The sequence below is a fragment of the Mus caroli genome, unplaced genomic scaffold (assembly GCF_978045245.1).
Source record: "Mus caroli unplaced genomic scaffold, Mus_caroli_1 scaffold_18, whole genome shotgun sequence".
Taxonomy (NCBI): domain Eukaryota; kingdom Metazoa; phylum Chordata; class Mammalia; order Rodentia; family Muridae; genus Mus; species Mus caroli.
In genome coordinates, this window is record NW_028227273.1 from 74,149,942 (window position 1) to 74,160,254 (window position 10,313).

The 10,313-nt window shown below is 41.8% G+C and overlaps 1 long non-coding RNA gene across 1 annotated transcript; it reads left to right on the forward strand.

Annotated features, from left to right (window-relative positions):
* Positions 1 to 8,828: 8,828 nt before the first annotated feature.
* On the forward strand, positions 8,829 to 10,032 carry LOC147000501 (uncharacterized). Its single transcript, XR_015045867.1, has 2 exons — positions 8,829 to 8,877; positions 9,101 to 10,032. It is a non-coding gene; the product is annotated as an uncharacterized LOC147000501 (long non-coding RNA).
* Positions 10,033 to 10,313: the final 281 nt, after the last annotated feature.

Sequence of the window (10,313 nt, forward strand, 5' to 3'; positions counted from 1 at the left end):
GCTGCATATGCAGCTGGAGCCATGAGTAATTCTTTGTTGATGGCTTAGTCTCTGGGAATTCTGGGGGTCTGGTTTGTTGATATTGTGGTTCATTCTATGGAGTTGAAAACCCCTTAACCTCGTTCAGTTCTTTCTCTAACTCATCTATCAAGGACCTGATGCTCAGTCCAGTGGTTGGCTGCTAATATCCAACTCTGTGTTTGTAAGGCTCTTGTAGGGCCTCTCAGGAGCAATATCAGGCTCCTTTCAGCATGCACTTCTTGGCATCTGCAGTAGTGTCTGGATTTGGTAACTGTATATGGGATGAATCTCCATGTGGGACAGTCTCTGGATGGCCTTTCCTTTAGTCTCAGCTGGACATTTCTTTACTTTTTCAATAACCATCTGAAACTTTTGAGCTAGTTGTAGAGCTGAAAAAGACAAAATCAGATAGTCTTTTGAACAGGACAAGCTACTTCAGGTTTTCTCTGTTGTATTCCCTTTAAAAAACCATTTTATTGATTCACTCTAAATTTTAAATTAGGTACCCCAATTCCAATCATTTCCATTTGTACCACCCTCTCCCTTGCAAGCTTCTCAATAAAAGAAAAAAGAGATAGAGAAAAAAGTCTTATTGGCAAAGCAATAGTTTGGCAGTATGTCCCATTGCATACCATATTGTCCATATTTCTTTATATACACTATACACTTGTTCACAGTATTGTTTCATTTATTTTGTCTGAGTATTATGGCTTCTAATATACTATGTGTATCACAAACTTACCAGAACTACTCTGCAATATTGTGTTATTTCTGTGTGTCATGGACAGCCTGCAGCTTTCAAACTGCAGACCTGGGCTTTTCATGTGTTCCAGCAGATCATATGTGTGGGAGGATCAACTCATTGCCCTGGATCTATCTAGGACTGGGTAGGAGATGAGACACGCCTACACCACGATGGAGAGCTCCTCAACTCTGTCTAGGCTACCTCACCTAAAGCTGCAACCAGCAAAGGACAGAGCCAACACTCCTGCTCTCATGTCCTAAGGGCTATCTGATCCACAGTATGGAGAGTCATAACCAACTCTACTGTGCTCTTAAGGAGATATCATAGCCATGTATTTCCAAGTGTTTTTGCCAGGGAGAGAAAGGGACAGCTTTCTTGCTCTCATTACCTCAGGCCAGCCCTCCTGCCTGCCAGGGTTGGTGGGAAGGAAGGAACTTACTGATGTTTCTCCACGGCCCACACCAATGCACAGTAAACAAGTTTTATTTGTAATGATAATAATTTCTGTCACATTTATAAATGATTAGGCAGAAACATTGTTTGCAACTCTCAACTTCTTCAAGTTCTTTTCTAATGGATGTTCTGTGTTCATACAATCTATGGCATCTAGATTGCTTTCTCTGTCATCTTAAACTATAACAGTCACAAGTAAATATTACATGACTAAGATGCTGACTCATCTGTAAATTGTTCTTTTAGTTGTTTTAAGTTCAGATGTAGAACTCTCAGCTCTGCAAGCACCATGCCTGCCTAAATGTTGCTATGACCCTCCCTTGATGATAATGGACTGAATCTCTGAACATGTAAACCAGCACCAATTAAGTGTTTTTCTAAGAGGTTTGTTAGTCTTCATGTCTGTTCACAGGGGTAAAACCCAAACTAAGACAATCACATTTACAAAATTTAAACAAGATAAGAGAAGCAGTAAAAGTAGACTGATAACTTGTAAGAAAATCAAAGTAGTCAATAAAAGTCAGACATCTGAGAAAAACCCATGGTAAAGTGGTTTTAGCACACAATGCCACTAGACTTTCAAAGAAACCCTAATACCACACTCCACAAATGAATTATAAAATGGAAACCTAAAGAACATTGCCCAATTAATTTTATAAGGGCACAGTTACCCTGATATCTAAACAACAGAAAGACAAAAGAAAAAAAAAAGATTATTACATATCAATTTTCCTTATGAATACTAAAAAACAAAAAAAACAAAGAACAAAAAACCTGACAAACAGAATCTAAGTACATATCAAAAAGATCATCTATCATAATCAGGGATATTTCTTTGTACCAGAGATGTAAGTTGAAAAAAATTCTCCCAATGTAGTCCAACATATAAACAAACTAGAGAAAATGACCATTTCATTAGATGCTAAAAAATATTTTGAGACAATCAAATCTACTTTATCATAAAATTATTGGACATATCAAGGACAAATTGTGTATACCTAATCTAATAAGTAAAGGCAATACAAATAAACCCATAGCCAATAACAAACAAATTATATGGAGAGAAAGTTATAATATCTCCATCAAAATCAGGGATAAGACAAGTCTTTTCACTATATATGAATACATATAGAACTTAAGGGTTTTGCTAGAGCAATAAGACTAGGGGGATACAATTTAGAAAAAGAAAGCCAAAGTACAGCAAGTTGCAGATGGTATAATAGTATAAATAAGCAAAAGCTAAAATCTGATAAGGGAACTCCTTTATCTGAACAATATTTTCAGCTCAATAGACTGATACAAAGTTATCCCAAAATTATTAGTAGCACTCCTTCATACAATTAATTAATGAGCCATAAAAGGAATTAATGAAACAACACCCTTATAGTAGCCACAAACAATATAAAAATATCTTGCTGTAACTATAACCAAGGAAGTGTAAGTCCAATGTGACAAGATCTTCAAGTGATTGAACAAAGAAGGTAAAGCTATTAGAAGATGGGGTAGGGAGATAGCTTAGCAGTTAAGAGCACTGACTGTTCTTCCAGAGGTCCCAAGTTCAATTCCCAGCAACCACAATGTGGCTCACAACCATCTGTAATATGGATCTGATGCCTTCTTCTGGTGTCTGAAGAAAGTGACACTGTCCTCACATACATTAAATAAATAAATGTTGTGGTAAATTTCCACCCCAAATAAGCTCTGGCAAATGAAAACACAACTCAGTTAATATGATTACGTGCTGTGCACCTAGATTGCAGATCTACCTCTACACTATCGGCTTCCACATCTATGAGATCCCTTAGAAATTATGGTTTCTCCAGGTCATGTGCTTGTGCTCTGCTTCTTCTTCTTCCTCCTTCCCTCTATCCTCTCCTTCTATTTTCCTCTTCTTCTCTCTCCCAACCTTCTGATCCTCCTTCCCTTTATCTGCCCAATCATCAGCTCTCCCTTATTTTTCAAAATAAGGTGGAAAGAAAGTTTATAGGAAGTCACCTGAGTGCAGACTCATTCCTTACACACAACCCCTCACAGAAGAGTGGAATTAACATCAAATATAATTAGCCCCAGGGCTATCAACAAGAAATAAATAATGGAAAAAACATGAAGAATAAGATGGAAAGATTACCTGTAATGATTTGGCAAGATTAACACAAATAATTTCCGTACTACTAAAAGCAATCAACATATTCAGTTCAAATCCCATTAAATTTCCAGCTCAATTTATTATATTCCATGAAAAAAATCTCTGAGTGTCATATTGAAAATTAACTCAGGACATCAACAACAATCATACACAGTTAAACAACATCTATAGATAGCACTATTCTGATATTTATGTGTTTTATAGTTAAATAATAAAAAAATTACATGGTATTCATATAAGAATAGACATAATGCTGGGCAGTGGTGGCACACACCTTTAATCCCAGCACTTGGGAGGCAGAGGCAGAGGCTTTCTCCTATGCCAATGATTTCATGGCTCTTCCCCAATTTCTCTTCAATCAAATTCATTTGTTGAGTCTGGCTCTTACAGCAGAAGCCATTGCTGTTCTATTCAGGAATTTTTCCCATGTGCCCATATCTTTGAGGCTTTTCCCCACTTTTTCCTTTATAAGTTTCACTGTCTCTGGCTTTATGTGGAGTTCCTTGGTACACTTAGTATTGACCTTAGTACAAGGAGATATGAATTGATCAATTCACATTCTTTTACATGTTAACCACTAGTTGTGCCAGCACCATTTGTTGAAAATGCTGTCTTTTTTCCACTGGATGGTTTTAGCTCCCTTGTCAAAGATCAAGTGACCATAGGTGTATGGGTTCATTTCTGGATCTTCAATTCTATTCAATTGGTCTACTTGTCTGTCCCTATACCAGTACCATGCAGATTTTATCACAATTGTTCTGTAGTACAGCTTTAGGTCAGGCATGGTGATTCCACCAGAGGTTCTTTTATCTTTGAGAAGAGTTTTTGCTATCCTAGGTATTTTGGTATTCCAAATGAATTTGCAGATTTCCCTTTCTAATTCGTTGAAGAATTGAGTTGGAAATTTTGATGGGGATTGCATTTAATCAGTAGATTGCTTTTGGAAGATAGCCATTTTTACTATATTAATCCTGCCAATCCATAAGCATGGGGGATCTTTCGATCTTCTGAGATCTTCTTTAATTTCTTTCTACAGAGACCTGAAGGTCTTATCATACAGATCTTTTACATCCTTAGTTAGAGACATGCCAAGGTATTTTATATTTTTTTGTGACTATTGAGAAGGGTGTTGTTTCCCTAATTTCTTTCTCAGCCTGTTTATCCTTTGTGTAGAGAAAGGCCATTGACTTGTTTGAGTTAATTTTATATCCAGCTACTTCACTTAAGCTGATTATCAGGTATGGGAATACTCTGGTGGAATTTTTATGGTCTCTTATATATACTATCATATCATCTGCAAAAAGTGATATTTTGACTTCTACCTTTTCAATTTGCATATCCTTGATCCCCTTTTGTTGTGGAATTGCTCTGGCTAGGCTTCAAGTACAATGTTGAATAGGTAGGGAGAAAGTGGGCAGCCTTGTCTAGTTACTGATTTTAATGGGGATGCTTCCAACTTCTCACCATTTACTTTGATGTTGGCTTCTCATTTTCTGTAGATTGCTTTTATCATGTTTAGGTATGGACCTTGAATTCCTGATCTTTCCAAGACTTTTTATCATGAATGGGTATTGGATTTTGTCAAATGCTTTCTCCGCATCTAACAAGATGATCATGGTGTTTTTTGTTTTTTTTTTTTTTTTGTCTTTGAGTTTGTATATATATTCAATTACATTATTGGATTTCCATATATTCAACCATGTCTGCATCCCTTGAATGAAACCTTCTTGGTCATTATGGATGATTGTTTTGATGTTTTCTTGGACACAATTAGCGAGAATTTTATTGCATATTTTTGCATCGATATTCATAAGAGAATTTGGTTTGAAGTGCTCTATCTTTGTTGGGTCTTTCTGTGGTTTAGGAGGCAGAGTAATTGTGGCTTCATAGAATGAATTGGGTAGAGTACCTTCTGCTTCTATTTTGTGGAATAGTTTGTGAAGAACTGTAATTAGATCTTTTTTGAATGTCTGATAGAACTCTGCACTAAACCCATCTGGACCTGGGCTTATTTTTTTTTTTTTTTTTGGTTAGGAGACTATGAATGATTGCTTCTATTTCTTTAGGGTATATAGGACAGTTTAGATCATTAACCTGGTCCTTATTTATATTTGGTACCTGGTAACTGTCTAGAAATTTGTCCATTTCATCCAGGTTTTCCAGTTTTGTTGAGTATTGCCTTTTGTAGAAATATCTGAGTATGTTTTGGTTTTCTTCAAAATCTGTTGTTATGTCTCCCTTTTCATTTCTGATTTGTTAATTAGGATGCTGTCCCTGTGCCCTATAGTGAGTATGGCTAAGGGTTTAACTATCTTGTTGATTTTCTCAAAGAAGTTCCTCATTTGGTTGATACTTTGAATAGTTCTTCTTGTTTTCACTTGGTTGATTTCGCCCTTGAGTTTGATAATTTCCTGCCATCTACTCCTCTTGGGTGAATTTGTTTCCTTTTAATCTAGAGCTTTTAGGTTTGCTGTCAAGCTGCCAGTGTATGCTCTCTCTAGTTTCTTTTTGGAAGCACTCAGAGCTATAAGTTTTCCTCTTAGTAATGCTTTCATTCTGTCCCATAAATTTGGGTATTTTGTGGCTTCTTTTTCATTAAACTCTAAAAAAGTCTTTAATTTCTTTATTTCTTCCTAGACCAAGGTATCATTGAGTAGAGTGTCGTTCAGTTTCCATGTGAATGTTGGCTTTCTATTATTTATGTTTCTATTGAATATCAGACGTAGTCTATGGTGATCTGATACGATGCATAGGATAATTTCTATATTTTTTGAGGCCTGTTTTGTGACCAATTATATGGTCAATTTTGGAGAAGGTGCTGAGAAGGAGGTATATCCTTTTGATTTAGGATAAAATGTTCTGTAGATATCTGTTAAATCCATTTGTTTCATAACTTCTGTTATTTTCAATGTGTCTCTGTTTAGTTTCTGTTTCTAGGATCTGTCCATTCATGAATGTGGGGTGTTGAAATCTCCCACTATTATTGTGTGAGGGACAATATGTGCTTTGAGCTTTATTATAGTTTCTGTCATGAATGTGGATGCCCTTGCTTTGGGAGCATAGTTATTTGGAATTGAGCGTTCATCTTGGAAGTTTATACCTTTGATGAGTATGAAGTATCCCTCTTTGTCTTTATTGATATTGAAAGAGTTAATGACTGGACACCTGAACTCTCCATGAACTCTTCAGCTCAGAGTTCTCTTACCCCTCCCATCCAGAGATAGTTCCCGGAGCACTCCTGAACTTTTTACCCCAAGGTACCCCCCTCCCAATTGGAAACTGCTCCAGGAACATTTTTTAGATAAGGGGTCTCCTGGAAAAAACCTAGTCCTACCCCTCCCAACTGAAGACTATGCCAAGAACATTTTTGAGATAGGGGCCTCCTGGTACTGTCCCAGAATGTTCCAATAGATCGAGTACATTGCCAAAATATAGGACACGACCCCTTGGTTATGTAAAGCCCCTTGGCAGAACACCTTGGTGACGTAAAACTTGTACTTTCTACCTGGCTATTTCCTATAAAAGCTTGTGAAAAGTTTGGGCTAATTGCCGAATCTCCTCTGCGAGTTTCGACCCCAGATATCTGGTATATGTGCTTTTTATGTTCTTTCTTGTCATTGCTGTAGTATTAAATCTTGCTCTCTATACATCTTAAGTTCGGTCTCAGTGTCTTCTTGGGTGCGCCGCTGACCCGAGGCTTGAGTAAGTGCCTCCCTTTGGGAGTTTTGGAGTCTTTCATTTGGTGCATTGGCCGGGAATCAGCGCGTTTACCCAGAAGTCCTGGACCCGCTCAGAAGTAAGATTTACTGTTCTGCTTTGGTCTGGTGTCTGTGTTCTGTTAATTTCTGAGAGGCCAGGAAGGCCATTCTGTATGAGCGATCGCTGTTTCGGTTTTGCAGACGCTCAGTGTGCAATGTGCACAGTGAGACCGCGCTCCGGGTAGGAGCGCAGGGTGTGGACAGACAGACGTGTCCAGGTGTCCACCGTCTGTGCGCCCTGGGAGACGTCCCAGGAGGACAAGGGGAGGACTAAGGACGCTTAGTGGACCCCTCTGGAGACCGGGTGGGTTCGAGTCCCACCTCGTGCTTCAGGGTGCGAGATCGTGGGTTCGAGTCCCACCTCGTGCTTCTGGTTGCGAGATCGTGGGTTCGAGTCCCACCTCGTGCCTCTGTGCGAGATCGTGGGTTCGAGTCCCACCTCGTGCTTCAGGTCGCGAGATCGTGGGTTCGAGTCCCACCTCGTGCTTTGGTTTTTTCTTTTTGTCTGAGTCTCGTGTCTGCTCTCGTGTCTGCTATTATTCTAGAAATGGGACAGTCTGCTGGGTGTGTAGGTGTGGAACTGCTGCATTTGTGTATTCCGAGATTGTGGGTTTATTCTGGCAGTGGCTGTGAGAGGACGACTGTCTATGGCCTCACGGTCGGCACCCCAAAAAAGGTGTTCCAAGGGAGACCCTGGAAGGAGTGCCCAGGGTACAGAACAGTCAAAAAGACCTGGCTGTTGCCTGGCAGAGTGAAGGAGAGAGAGAGTGTACTCTCTGCCAGAGCGGGAGTGGATGTGGAATCCCACCCCTATCAGGAAAAAGAGTCAATGTGGAATCCGACCCCGTCAGAAAGTGGCGTTTGGCTGGCCACATGACAAGACTGTGTGTGTGTGTGTGTGTGTTAACCCTTTGTCGACTGTAGACTTGGACTGACGTCAGGACAAAATTTGTCAGCAATGGTTTTAAAAAAGGAAAAAAAGAGAAAAAAGAACCATCAGGCCGGTCTTGCCCACCGCGCTCTCGGCGAGGCAGTGCCAGCGGCTCGCAGCGGGCGGGCAGCGCCGGCCAGCCTGGCTGCGGGGCCATCGTGGGGCGAGACCGGCTGCCACCGGCCGACAAGGGCAGCGCACGGTCCGCACTCGGCTGGGGAGCCCCAGGCTGTTCAAAAGAGAATCTAGATGCAGAGCCGGCTTTGGCGGCGCAGTTATGCTGGTGGTGAGTGCGGCCGCCTGCCGGTCCCGGAGTGGCCGTGAAGCCTGCCACAGCTGGGGAGGGGCCGACTACAGCCGCTGTCCCTCCTTTGGCCCCCCCAGAGTCTGCCCGCACTCCCTTGTGCCTGCCTGGCTGCGTGCTCCCTCCCCAAAGACAGTGCAGAGAGCACAGGGCGTTTATCAGGTAGTTAAATAGTTAAATTGCCCCTCATTGGCTCCTCCCGGAGTCTGCGCACAGGTGCCCGCCCACACTCCCTCCCTTGTGTCCGCCGCCCGAGCCGCCGCCGCTGCTGCCCCCACCGCAGCCGCTGCCGCCCCGACCGGCGGCGGGGCCGTTTCGCAGGAGGAGGCTGCTGTCTGTGCTCCGCCAGGCCCGCCGCCGCCTCCAGGCCATACGGGAGTGCAGTGCAGAAATAGTTAAATTGCTGCCTCTGCCTGCCAGTGTTTGTTTGCCACTCCCACATTTCCGCCGCGGCGCGCGGCAGAGACGACTCGGCGCTTGGCTCTTCCCTGTCCATTCGCCGTTACTGAGAAAATCCTGGTTAGTTTCTTTCCCTCCGCTGACTAGTATGCTCGAGTTCAGCGGGTTGCTGCGTCTGATCTGAGGACGCCACAAGGTTCCCTGGTTGCTTCTCATTTCCCTGTCCCCTGTATCCTGTCTCTTGTTAACTGTTAACAGAAAAAATTGTGTTCATTTTGAAATATCAGTGGTCTGATGTGAAAACTGCATTCCCTTCTCTGCCCCATGTGTTTTCTCTTCTCAGGCACTGCCCTGAGTTGCTGGCAGTGAATCTGTTTTAAGCTCCGGTGAGGGAGACATACAAGGTAAGGAGCACCTGACTGCCAGGCTCTGTTGAGGGTCTCGTCTCTGTGGGACTAGTGCCCCGACAATCTGACCTAACAGTAAAAAGAGGTAAACTATGAAAAAAGTTAAGTGACAGAATATAGATGTAATAATTAGATCCATTGCAGTTAAGAAACAGGAGCAAAGAGAGATAAATGACAAAGACTAGAACCTAGCAAAGTGACACTTGCTAATAATACTAGCACTTAGAGATGATCTGTAAGAAATAGGGAGCCAGAAAATTTTCAAAAAAGATAAGAGAAATGAATTGCTGGTCACAAAAGTCAGGGAGACTAGAAAACTTAGTACCTGGCAACAAAAAAAAGAAAGCTTTTGGCTAAAGACCAGAGTGTTTGCTGTTGAAAAAGAAGAACACTGGGTGAGAGACTGTCCTAACAAAAAGAAGAGGAGCCCCCCCCCTCCTCAAGACAAAACCCTTCACCTGTTCGTGGCTAAAAATAAAGAAATAACAGAAGGGGTGCTAACACAGAAGCTGAGTCCTTAAAAGAGACTGTGTTTTCATATTCCTCCACTAACCAATGCAAAGCAAGTTTAAAAGGTTCCTGGACACTACAGGTCCTTGCAAACTGTGGATCCCAGGTTTTGCTGCATTAAAAAGATAAACAGCCCTTCGTATAAGAAATAAAGAACAACCTTGGATGGCCTTAGATGCTATTGAGACTGCCCTAATGTTGTCCCCAACTTTGGGACTCCTAAATGTGACTGAGAACAAAAATATTGCTAAAGAGGTTCTTACTCAGAAATTGGGACCCTAAAAGACCAGTGGCACTTGAAAAATTAGACCTGGTGACTGAGGGATGGCCTGCTTGTCTGCATATAGTGGCTTCTGGTCAGAGACACATGATTCAATTGTTTCCCTGGCTGATGGACACATTATTAGAGCTTTTTGTTGACAGAATAAGACCTACTCATCACTCTGACATTCTGGCAGAAGGAACTTTGGCTCAGAAGGCTGAACTCCTGGCGCTAACCCAAGCCCTGCGGTTGGCTGAAGGCAGAGACATCACAGACAAAGAAAAAATTCTGGCCCTCCTAGAAGCTCCTGAATGAACTGGGTGAGTTGGGATATCAGGTATCGGCTAAGAAAGCTCAGCTATGTCGTACCGAGGTGC